Consider the following 12,811-nt stretch of genomic DNA (forward strand, 5'->3'; position numbering starts at 1 on the left):
TTCAGCCTACAAAACCTGTTAGTTAAGGTCACACCTGAAAACACTTCACCTGGCAAACTGCACACAACTCCATTTATTTACCTCAGAAGAATGAAAGACTGAGTCACTCCTGATAGGATCTGAACCTGTGATACGAACATAGGGTAGGCAGGTAGCCTATCTCAGTCTTCACTCATCTGATGCCAGCAGCATGCTACAAAGTCATTCCCCTCACGTTTGTTCATGCAGGAGAAATGTGGAGCTTGAGCTGAGGAGGAGCTGTGGAGTTTGCAATCTCTTTTGTTCAATGAAAACACCATTAACTGAATAAATACAGGGAGAAAACAAAAGGGGTGGGAGCGGGAGGCATTTCTCTAGTTAAATGTTTATCCCTCAAGCCCAAAGAGAGCAGTCACTGCTGTGCTCTGCGGCTCTCTAACAGGATCAAAAGAAATAAAAACTAAAATTTTATTTGCTGTCTGACTCCAGCTGCTGTGATCAAGCTAGTCCCCGACACAGCCCTTCCTGCACCCTTACCCTGTCAGCACTATTAAAGAACCAGACAGGTTTTACAGTAAAAAAAGCATCCATCTGGTGTAATTAAATACCCACAGGGACCTGAGTTCCATTGTTCTCACTGATTGTTTATCTCAGAGATAAGTACCCTTAGTATGTTTGAATCTAGCAGCTCCTTCTGAAGACCACCACCCGCACCTTTCTGCTCCCATGGCAATTAGATGTGCAAGTGCAAGTGAAGCATTTTCTGTCCATGAAGGCAGCTCCTCAGAAACCATCAGCCTGAACTCTCCTCCATGGCAACAGACTAGTCGCAAAGCATGCAAACCCCCTTAAATCGCACCTGACCCCCATCTCATATTCTTTTCTATTCAGCTTGTAATAGTGCATCCATTACACTAGCAAACAGTCTTGACAAGGAACAAACTATTAATACCTAGAAGATCCTCCCCACCTGCCTATTATTTGTCTATTAAGAACAGGTAGCATATTAAGTGAAAAAAGAAAAGGAGTACTTGTGGCACCTTCGAGACTAACCAATTTATTTGAGCATGAGCTTTTGTGAAAGCTTTTTCACGAAAGCTTATGCTCAAATAAATTGGTTAGTCTCTAAGGTGCCACAAGTACTCCTTTTCTTTTTGCGAATACAGACTAACACGGCTGTTACTCTGAAACATATTAAGTGAGTTTTGCTTCATCTCATGCACTCCCAGTCAGTTCTTACTGGACCAATAAAGGGCTGCTCAGGGTGGGCTTTATCTCTTAATAAATTGAATGAAATGTTGAGATTATTCAGCGATTCATAGATTTTTGAGGCCAAAAGGGAACATTGGATCATCTCATTCTAATCTGACCTCCTGTATGACACAAGCGTAGAATTTCAGTTACCCCTGTAGTGAGCCTTGTGTTTGACTAAAGCGTATTTTCCAGAAAGGCATTCAGTCTGATCTGAAGACATCAAGAGATGAGAACCCACCACTTCGCTACATAGTCTATTCCAATGCTTAACATCTTCACTGAGAAAATGTGTGCCATATTTCTAATTTGAATATGTCGGGCTTTCACTTCCTGCCATTGCTTTTTGTTATGCCTTTCTCTGCTAGGTTGAAGAACCCTTTAGCACCTGGTATTTTCTCCCTATGAGGAGACTTAGACATCATGCTCACATCACCTCTTGATCTTCTTTCTGATAAACAGAAGAGGCTGAGCTCTATAAGTCTCTGACTTTAGGGTATTTTCTCCAGCCCTCAAATCATTTTTGTGGCTCTTCTCCAATTTTTCAACATCCTCTCCAGGTTTTCAACATCCTTTTAAAAATTAGGCTGTTGAAACGGGACCCAATATTCCAGTATCAGAATCATTAAAGCCATTTACAGACATAAAATCACCTCCCACTCTTACGCACTGCTTTCCTGTTTATATATTCAAGGACCGCATTAGCCCTTTTTGCCGCGGCATCATACTGGGAACTCATACTGAGTTGTTTGACCATTATTACCTCTGAATCTTTTATTCAGATCCATTGCTTTCTAGGATACAATCCCCCATTCTGATGGATCTGCAATCCATTCCAGATTATGACCTTGTATTTGGTTGAATTAAAAGACTTTGTCTAGTTTACCAGGTGATCCAGATTGTTTTGTGTAACTATCCTGTCCTAATCATTATTTACCACTTCACCAATATTTGGGTTATCTGCAAATTTCACCAGCAGTGATTTTATATTTACTTCTCATTGATGAAAACATTGAATAGCGTCGGTCCCTGCACAACTCCACTAGAAATGCCCCTATGTGATGCATCCTATGCCCCTATATGATTCCGCATGGACATCTACTCAAGAAATCTGGCTTCTATGCAAAGCGCTGTGGGGCAGAGTTGCAGAAATTAAAGCACTCTTGTTCATGCAAAAATGAGTTTGCCACTGTGTGTCTAATTTGTGTGTGCAATGAATGCAACTGTGCATGCAAATTCTTCAGCCAGGTATGTATTTTGGTGCCATTTGTATACAAAAGTACCCAATTTTCAAAACAATTGCAGTAGCTGCATATGCAAATTAGGCACACAATTGCACTCTTATTTTTGTACATGCACTTGAATACTGGAATTCCTACAATAACCCCAATTCTCTAGAAATGCTCTAGACATTCAAATGAAACTGCATCACCCATAAAAATAACCTATACAGCTATCTTTCCCAGCACTGCCTTTTTCAATATAAAAGATCAATAGTTATTTTGGCAAAAGAGCATTTTCTGAGGATTAATGACTGTCTTTGCCCCAGGCCTTCAACTCCTCATGGTTAGCAGTAATCCCCAGGATACATCCTGTACCTTGATCATTGTTTCCTACATAACAGTGTTATTAGCATGGGAGAAATGAAACCAAGTTCATTAACCTCTAGTTTCATTTTCTTTATACTCCTAACTGTGTTACAAGAATCCAAGAAGCTAGTTATATGCTTCAGGAAAGGGACTGATCTACCAAAACTAGTGAAAACTTAATGCCACCAGAGCTCTGCTCCCTTCCCTCCTCCCTTCATTCCACTATGTATAATTCCAAATAAAATTCCTTTATTGAGTGTCATTAAGTCAGTCAGTGATAAACCAAGGACCTTTTACAACTATCAAAAATAGAGAGATATCCTTGACTCCGTCTTACCACAGGGCTAAATCCTGACGTCTCTATGTGGGATTATGGATTGTGTTAGCTGTTTGCTCTCACATTGCCTAGCAGCACAGCATGATGACTGATCCTCTGGATGGTTGGGGTAGTGCAGAATGAAGTGCAGAGGTGCGCCTCAGCTTGGTTGTTACAGAGGTGAGCTTGGAGGCAAGGACCATGAAAACTACTTAGGTGAGGCTGTTTTGAATGAGAGAAGGGACTAGGCTGGTGCTGAATCAACCCTAGAATTAAGAAACTGTGAATTATTCTTTTGTCCCCCCTGGATAAATACAGAAGAACTGAGTGGTCTGGGGACAGGCTCAGCAGTTGTTGTCTCTTCTGTTGAGGTGGGGCAGAAGGAGGACTAGCAGAGCTGAAGGGGAGATCGACACTTCCAACCTCATGAGGCAACAGTGCTAATTAAAATGTTCATTGAAACCTATAAAATTCTGACCTGAGCCTGCAAAATCAGTCCCGTTTTGTATATAGTACAATAAATACTTTGTGTAGAAAGCCCTTCCTCCCTGATTCCTTTTTCTCCTGAAGTGGCTCATCTGCCATCTTTGCTATGTAGTATGGATTCCCAGACTCCGAGAATAATATGAGATCCTGGCAAGGTCTTTGGCATTTCCTGATCCAGCCTCTTATTCCTGTGCACTGTCTGGTTCATGGAACTGGTGCTCTCCTTCTGCTTTTCCTCATCCATCACTACAACACTGAGCCTCTGAGCTGTCCAAGAGAGCAAATAATGAGGGTTCAATCCAGCTCTTCAAAGAAAGGACAGGTTTTCCTCCTTATACCAGGCACACTATTATTGCGCCTGGACTTACTAGACTGGATTTTAAGGTAAAATTTGCCATAGACCAGAGTATTCAAAATGACTGAGGTAAACTGGCAGTGAATGTTTTCATCATATCAGGTAGCTACCAGAGCCACACATCTGCATCTTGCCAGCTCGCAGCCCATCTGTAGGAAATTCTTATCTCAGGCATGCTTGCTACTGGTGGAGTAGATTGCTAGGGAAGACTTTGATGCTAGCCAGATAAGAATGCAAATGAGTTCTACAGTATTCGCAGAGCGCAGGAAGTAACTTCTGGCAAACTTGACTCTTGTTCCGAAGAATTCAAAAAGTAGAACAAACAGGTCAAGTAGTGACTGGTGCACTGTGGAATGGTGGAAGGAGAATTATTTGCACTGTTTGAGCTGTTGTGCCAGCTATTCCTGTTCACACTGGCAGTACAATGGGAGAGCCTAGCACAGTGGTTAGTTTAGCTCAAAGCAAATCTAATCTACCTGCTGGTGTGATTGCCTATGCACAGTCTGCAGTATTTTTGTGCATGAACATGTGATGTGTCACAGTTGTGTTAAGGGGACCAACTGATGGTGAACAGACCGGTTTTCTCTATTGTATGCGGGGCTTATGGCATCAACAATTTCTCTGGTACAGCTAAACTCAAGAGCCAATAAATCAGCCACATGAAAAGAAAATCTATCTGAAATTTCATTGGAAGCAAGGGTGGAAATCTCATTCAGCTCTGTTCTGATGCTTTGGCTGGGTATTAGAAAGCTAGTGCTCCAAAAGAAGTCTTGAATAAGTTGTAACTTACAATGTAAACCAGTCAAGGAGGCTTGTGAACAATGAATGGCAACAGTCCAGATGAGATGAAGGAAAGGCTTGAATGAATGACTCAAAGTCCTCTGGAGACAATATGGGTCACAGATTTGCTAATTTTCCAGATGACAGTCACAGCATGAGGTTTTTGTAATGCAACTAAAATAGTTATTTAAAGGACAGGGATCAAAACCAGCCTCAAAATGATCAATATTACCAATAGAGTATGCCTTACTCCAATCAAAAAGGACTGCCTCAGAAGCCTGCATAACGGAATAACAATAAAGTCCCCAAGAATGGAGACTGGTACTTGACTAGGCACTAGGTGGCATCTCATGACAATCTGATATTTCACACAAACTTATATTATGTGTGTGTGTATATATATATAAATTCCAGTAATGTCAGATTTTTTGCAGTAATTTGCCATAGAGAAAATGGGAGGAGATGTTGAGAAATATCTCTGGCTTTTCAGTATGCAAATACAGGCAGGTCTGTCTGAGTATAGATGGATTATCAGCTTCTGCCAGCATTTTAACCAGCATGTCACTGAGACGAGCTCTGAGTGGAGCAAGGGAACACAGTGGTTAAAAAGCCAGCATCCAGTCTACATGATGGCTCCCCGTTGCTGCCACTGGTGAAGCTGTCATCCTGCTAGCAATGGTGGGAGATTTTAAGAATAAAGAGTAGTGTAGACTCAGCCAATGAGATCTAAGTAAGTGTCTAGGGGCCACAAGGCAGTTAAATGAGCTGGTGGCCAGCTGGAAGAGTGAGTCAGGCAAATTGATCCAAACTTTAAAAGGAAGTTCCTAATGTTTATTGCAATTATCTAACCACTTACTGGAGGTACAGGTAATAGAACTCGCAACTTATGGCTGCAAAAACACAGTCCTTTATGTGTTCAATGGACTGGATGAACCAATAGGGAGAGCCTATAAACATTTGAGTAGGTCTGGTATTCTGTTCTATAGAGGGCAGTGCTGCATCTACACAGCAGCTAGTTCAAATACATGCAAAAACCAACAAAAAGATGACAATGAGGATGGGACAATAGAGATCTGCAGTACAAAGAGGGCACAGAAAAGGTCTAGTCATGTTTTCTGTGGGCTGTCAGTGCTGTGAGCAGAACAGCTTTAGTGTGGGTTCATGGGTTCAGTTGCACCTACAGAAATCATAAAATCAAGGCTGCCAAACCTGAGCGGTGCTGTGACTCCGTATGCCAGCTTGCAACACTACTCACCCAAATTTGGCCTAGCCACACCTCTGTCATGAAGGAGGAGTGGCCGCACTGAACCTGAATGGTGCTGTGACCTCACGGGCCAGGTTGCAATATCTGGAGTGGGGAGCTGGGCCCAGCTCCGCTAGACAGGAGCCACTGCTGCAGGGCTACCCTCCTACCCACTGCCTTCCTTCTGCATTCGGCCAGCATTAGGGCTGCGATGCCATGGCGGAGGGTGCTGCTGTGGATGGTCAGTGTCCCCCTTGACTACAACCCAAAATCATGTCCAAGAAGAGTCTAGTACAGTACACGCATTTAATAGGAAGGCTCATCGTCCCCTGGCTGTGAGGCAGCATACTCAGCCCCTGTGGGGGCCTGTGAGGGGAAGGAGTGCCATTTCTGTCACTTTCAGCTAACAATAGTCGATATAAGAAGAAGCAACTGAAAATACAGAGAAAAACAATTAAAACTCTATTACACTATGCTGTCAAGTACACAATAAGCAAACTGAAAAAAGAGAAAAATATTTTCCCCCACTAATTTCTTTTAGTTGTAGTTATCTCAGATATTACTTGTAATAATTGTTGGCCAAAAAGTTTCAGACAGAAATTTGATTTTCAAGTTGATGGTTTACTCTTCAAATTTATTTGTACAAGTTGTTCCTTTTACATGCCCAATGTAAGTCCTATATACTGTACTTTAAACTAAAGCTTAAGAGTAACATTGACCTAACTTTCAGCACTGTGTGATCAGTGGTTAGAACCATGAGGAGCATGTAAACCTTCAATTTCCATCCTCTCTCACAAAATCTAAAGTTAAGTATTGCAAAATTATAGCCAGCTGCCCAATCAAACGAAATACTCAGGCTCAGTTCTTTCATACTTACACAGCTGTTTAGCTGAATGGGGCTACCCAGCTGCATGGACCAAGATTCAGTGTGTGGTCTTCTCTTCACTTATCTTCCCCATCCCACTTCTGCTCTAAACTCCTATGCCACATACCAGCTTTGGGAAATCAGGACGTCTCAGGGCTAGTCTACACTCGAAGTGCTACAAGGGCACAGCTGCACTGATGCAGCTGCACCACTGTAGCGCATTTGGTGAAGATGCTTTCTGCCAACACGACACCGGTGAGAGCTCGCCCATCGGAATAATAAAACCACCTCCCCAAGAAGCAATGTCTGTGTCCGCACCATGGGAGATGCTCTCTCGCCGACATAGCACTGTCCACACTGGCACTTAGGTCGGTATAACTTATGTCACTCACGGGGATGGCTTATTCAGGCCCCTGAGCAACATAAGTTATACCGACATAACCTGTAGTGTAGACAAGCCCTCAGTAACATGTCTACAACTGGTGTGTTTGTGTTTGAGTAAATGAATGCTTCCTGTAAACAGGAGGGTAAGAGGGACCTGAAGTGGTCTGCCAGGGACATGGTAAAGGGAAGGCACCTTGATTCCCCAGGAAACTCAAACTATTTTCATCAAAGAGCTCAATCAGCAAAAATCATCTCATGCTCCACCCATGTACCAATGCAACATGAGAGTAAACATCTCACTTGTAGTGTGGGGCCCATGCCCTGCTGGGGGCCTCCTGCAGCTGCAGGTTTGTCAGCATTGTGTGGTAAATTAATGTAATGGATTCTTGACAGTTGGCTGAACCCACCCTAAATAGAGATCTCCGTATGGTTGTGCAGAAAGAGAAGTGAACGGATGATTATAATGTAAGATTTTTAAATTATAGGCTCTCAGCAAAACTCAAGGGTTGACTGGAAAGTGAAAGTAAATAATTTAGGTATTATCTTTCAAGCAGCCTTTACACAATTGATGGTTAAATCGTCATCTCCCATGATGAAATCTGCAGAATGAGAATAGGAAACTCCTTGAGGTTGCCCTCTAGAATTTCCAGAAAATCAGCCTTTTAAGTGGGAAGAGCAGTTATTCCCATTTACTAACCTTGTGGAAGGGAGTTGCTAAGAAGTACAGATCTATCTCTTCTGTGTTACCCTGCTAGCTCCACTTTCTCCCTGATTGTCTTCCAAGGATGAACAGGAATAGCTATGGAAGAGGCTTTGAAGAAGCCTTTCTGGTGCATTTTGTGTCATTTCATGCAATGGGCCTGATTCTCCTCTCATTTTCAGTGGCTTTATACTGGGGTAACACCACTGACTTCAGAGGAATTACTTCTGATTTACACTGGTGTAATAGAATCTGGTCTAAAAACTACACAGATGAATAAGGGATACAGGATCAGGCCCTCAATCCTTAATCTTTAACTTCAATAGTTTTGCCAGAGATTTGGCCTGAAATAATTTGTAAATGGATCTTCAGCAGTGCACCCACTGTAGGTCACAATAACAAAGCTTAGAGCTTACCTCAAAGGAAATGATGGGAGCTTTAACATTAAAGGAAACTGGTGCTTTTTGGCCTCTGTTCAATACCTTTCCTTTTTCCGTCTGAAGGATTAGTGCAAAGACCTGTTGTGTTTACAGAGGGAAGAAATGCATGAGCGCTCTTGTATTTGTTTAGTACTTATGTTTTTTTTCCCACTGCAGAAAATGGTACCTGCTTTGGAAGACACACAGCTCTTTAGTCTCAGGGCTAGTCTTTGATGGTAAAGTAAAATGTCAGCACTTACAACAGCATGAATATAAATGCCTTAATGGATGAGTGCAGTGTGTCTGATTACGTTGGTGTATAAATACTTGTAGGCTTGTAAAAGTTCTGTGCCAGGAGAGCCTCCCTATCTGTATGTGGAGTCAAAAGTGCTTTCAGAAACATTCAGGGTTTGATTGCCGTAGGCAGTCATTTGCACCAGTGCAAAGGAAGTGTAAAACTCTTATCAAGTCAGCACTAGAGCTGCAGGCGTAGGTGCCGGAGCTAGGGTTGCTTCTGCACCCACCTCTAGCTTGAAGTGTTTTCCATCATACACAGGATTTACAGTTTCAGAGTGGTAGCCGGGTTGGTCTGTATCAGCAAAAAGAACGAGGAGTACTTGTCGCAGTTTAGAGACTAACAAATTTATTTGGGCATAAGCTTTCGTGGGCTAAAACCCTCCACACATTATTCCAGCACCCCTGGCTACAGGTGCATCTTTTTCTTCCCCTCAGCAGCTTCACTTTTATTTAGGTACCTAACTTTAAGCACCAGAGTGAGAAATGTTAGCCCGAGGGCTTGTCTACACACACAAGTTATTGTGCTGACAGGGATGGGGGCACCAGGACACAGGAATAAATGTGTGTATATAGTTTATCCCTGTAGAGGGGAGGGCAATAAGCTACACCTCTATAATAATAACTCCTCCCAGCGGGTGCAGCACCAGGGCTTGCGCGGATATCACTGGGACTGCACTGGTACCAGCCCCACCGCCCCAGCCCAGTATTATACGGGTTCAAGCTGTGCCTGCACCAGGCCCTGGAAGGCGGTGCTAGGCGGCTGAGGGGGCGCGGCGCTCTGCGCACGCCGGGGGCAGGGCCGCGCGGGGCAGCCGTTGCGCTCTGCCGCCCCCTGGCGGTGAAGCAGCCGGCGGCGCAGCCCGTGTTGGCCCGCTCCCCAGGCCTGGGCGGGTCCGGGATCCGCCTCCAGCCGCTTGCGGGGGTGAAAGTAACATGGTGGCCGCTTCCTCCCCAAGCAGCGGCGGCGGGTCTGGCTGCTCCTGAGGTGGGCGCGCAGCGGCTGCGGGGGTGAGTCCCGGGCGGGGAGGCGGGTCCCCTGCGCCGCGGGGTGGCAGCGGCAGGTGAGCGAGCGGGGGGGGCCTGACAGGCGGCGGCAGGCTGGATCCCGCCCCCGTACCCGAGCGCTGGGGCCGGCCCGAGCCGCGGGGCAGGGGCCGCGAGAGACACCCGCTGTCCGGCTCCGTGCCCCGGGGGCAGCGCCGCGCTCCCGGCCGGGAGAGGGGAAGGAGGGGCCCGGGCTGGGTGGGAACCCGGGCTGGGTGGCTCCTTCCTCTGCCGCGCCCCAGCCCGGCCGGGGTCGGCCGCCGCAGCTGCTCCTGCCGGGCTCGGTCCAGCCCCCGCCTAGTGTGTGGGCGCCCTGGGGCCCGGCAGCTGCGGCTCGCTGGCCGGGGGCGCCCCGGGCGGGGGATGCTTGCGGGAGGCCGGGGTGACAGGTGAGGCTCTGGGCAGCTCCCTCCGCCTTTTGTCTCTCTCTCTCTCCCTCCCTGCCCGGCGCGCCGCTGTGCAAGGAAGCCCCCCGAGGTGTCCCGGCAGGGAACCAGCCCCCTAGCAGCCGAGCACGCTGCTGGCACCGGCCCCAGGGCCATAGGCTGAGCGCTGCCCTGGCTGGAAGCGGAAGCGCCGTTGTTAGCCAGAAGGGCGTTCATGTGATTCCTCCCACCCCCAGAGAAACAGGTTGAAATAGTTTTCTGCAGCCCCGGTCCCGGTCGGAGTATGGCGAGCGCCCGTGGTGTGGGGCTGCTCAGTGGCGCCTGACCCCGCCAGCAGTGCAGCGCTGTAATGGAGCTGTGGCCAGATAGCGTTCCCAGAGATTGCCGTGGCCTCTGGGCTGTAGCATCGCTTGGGAACGCTTCCTTCTCTTTCTGCTGTAAGAGCGAACTGTTTTGAATGCTTTGGGTGCTCCCATGGCGTAACTGCTCCGGCCTGTGATGGGGTAGCTCCTACCTGTCCGGACCCGACCAAAGTTCTCAAGGGGGTATTAGGTGGCTCAGTTGTGCTTGGGCATGTCTGGCCCCATTGGTTAACACATTGCTGGTGAGAACAGGGCCGGGACTGTATGTCCACACAGCACCTATCATGTCTGTTGCTAATGTCCTACAAAAGGTAAGTGTTCGAACTCTGCTAGAGACAGGGTCCAATGGTTGAACAAAATCGTACTGAAAATCTAGATGGTTGCCTGTTACTTCGTTTCTTGCTCTCTTTGTACCCATATGCTTTAACTATGAGTTAAACATGGTTCTTACTACATTTCTTGCTCTGTTACCACTCAATAGTCTCTAAATGTGAATTAAACATGTTCCATAAAGGTACCTACATTGTGATTGAAATAATTGAGAGATATGTCAAAGCTGCTGCCTGTGGTTGGAGCAGAAGATCTGAAGTTCAAGTTTTAGCTTGTAAACAGAATGTCTGATCTTTTAACCCTTAATTCTAGCTGGTGTGATTTCTGGGAGCTTTAGAGTAAGCTTTTGTTATTTGCTTAAATATTGTGGCTTATTATGACAACCTTACAAAGCTAACTGTAAGTCTGTATTTGTATTTATTAGTGGGAGGAAAAGTATCAGCTTTAATAATGAGTTGTCATTGGAGGTCTGACTTTTTTTTTCCTAGTACCTTTATCTCTTTACAATTGTGGTTTGTTTTTCTTTAATTTGAAGAAATAAATAATTGTTCTCTAAAGAAAGTATGATAGGATGGAAATTATTTACCTGCTCCACCCCCCCCGCCCAATCTAGAATCTTATTTCTCCCCACCCTTCTTTTTTGCTGCATTTTTTTTTTTTTAAGAACGGTATGGTGTCAGCTACCCAGCACACTCGTGAACAGTCTCATTTCAAGGGACTATTACAAACAGCTGAGTGTTGTATTTTTTAATTCTGATCTGTAAATAGCTTGATGACAATGTCCTCACAAACATGAGTGTTGGATCTTGTTCAAAAATCTTTTTTGTTATTCTTTAAGAACTTGCTAATTGCTTTTTACCATGCTGGTGAATATGACAAATATAATTACGTATTGTACCTTTCATAACTATGTATGAGCTGACACAGCACAAGACTCCAGCAGGAATTATTTAAGTCTTAATTGTAAAACATAATATAACTTTGCCTAGTAAAATCTGCAAAATGAAACGTGAACAACTTGTTAGTTAGAGAAGGTGTATCTTTTATACTAGGCTGGCAACTTCATTGTCCACAGGCAGCTAAGACTTTAGCAGTTCCAGTTTTCAGGGTGAGGTCTTAGTCTCTGAAATAAAGTTTGTGGAATATTAATGCATTTGTGACTGTGTAAAGACATTGTGTGTGTTCTGTTTTGGACAACTGTGTCAGGGTTTTTCCATGTTTTTCTTTTTTTTTTAAGTGTCTGACTCTTGCCCCCTTTTTTTTTTGTCTTTGCTTTATTATAAACTAAAAATGCCTCTGTCAGTGCTCACCTGAGTGTGGCAATTAAAAATGAGACTAAGCTCAAGTAAAAAATTCTAATACTGAAATGGTATCATAGATGATGTCCCTCTAGTTTGAAATCTAGATTTGATCATTCAGAACAACACTACTGTTGTGCTGCCTGCTGTTGAAGTTGAGTGCTTATTGTGAATCTGTCCACAGATTTGGGATTTTTTCCCCTGACCTCCTTCAAGCCAGTAGAGAATAGTGTCTGGTGTTTCAAAGTAACTAGAGGAGGGCTGCTCAATCCTGTCTGCATTAAGTCTTTTTGCTGCATCCATATGTGTGTTCGTGTGAAAATATACATATATATGCTCCTTTATATATAAAAAGTGTGTGTGTGTGGGCTTGTTTAAGTTTGTGAAAACCCCACATTCTTCCACTGCAGAGCTAAGGGGACAGTAAACATGATATTGCTAATAAGAGCACTGTAAACAGAAAGGCAGGTGGCCTGGCAGTTAAAAGGTCTGTTAAACCTGCATGTGCATTGTCACTTGTAGATCTGTTATATAATTTGAGTATAATTTCAGTGGCAACCATGGGCACAGAGCACTCTTCCTCCTCACTCAGTCCATGTGTAAAATTGTTTAGCAGACAGTCTGTGCACTGCCACAATGAGCCAATGTCTCATGATCCAATCAGTATGTGGAGTCAAAGCATTGAAATCATGTGAATGGTGGTGGTTGTAGCCTGTTAAATCTGGCA

General features: G+C 44.8%; 1 protein-coding gene across 1 annotated transcript in view; it reads left to right on the plus strand.

Moving 5' to 3' along the window:
* The first annotated feature begins 9,555 nt into the window (after positions 1 to 9,555).
* The window catches only part of DENND4C (DENN domain containing 4C), a 114,795-nt gene continuing 111,539 nt past the window's right edge, over positions 9,556 to 12,811 (plus strand). The window contains exon 1 of the mRNA XM_073345479.1: positions 9,556 to 9,672. The gene's annotated coding sequence lies outside the window, so the exon portion shown is untranslated. The remainder of the gene's footprint in view (positions 9,673 to 12,811) is intronic.

Source organism: Lepidochelys kempii, chromosome 5 (genome assembly GCF_965140265.1).
Source record: "Lepidochelys kempii isolate rLepKem1 chromosome 5, rLepKem1.hap2, whole genome shotgun sequence".
In the NCBI taxonomy this organism is placed as follows: Eukaryota; Metazoa; Chordata; order Testudines; family Cheloniidae; genus Lepidochelys; species Lepidochelys kempii.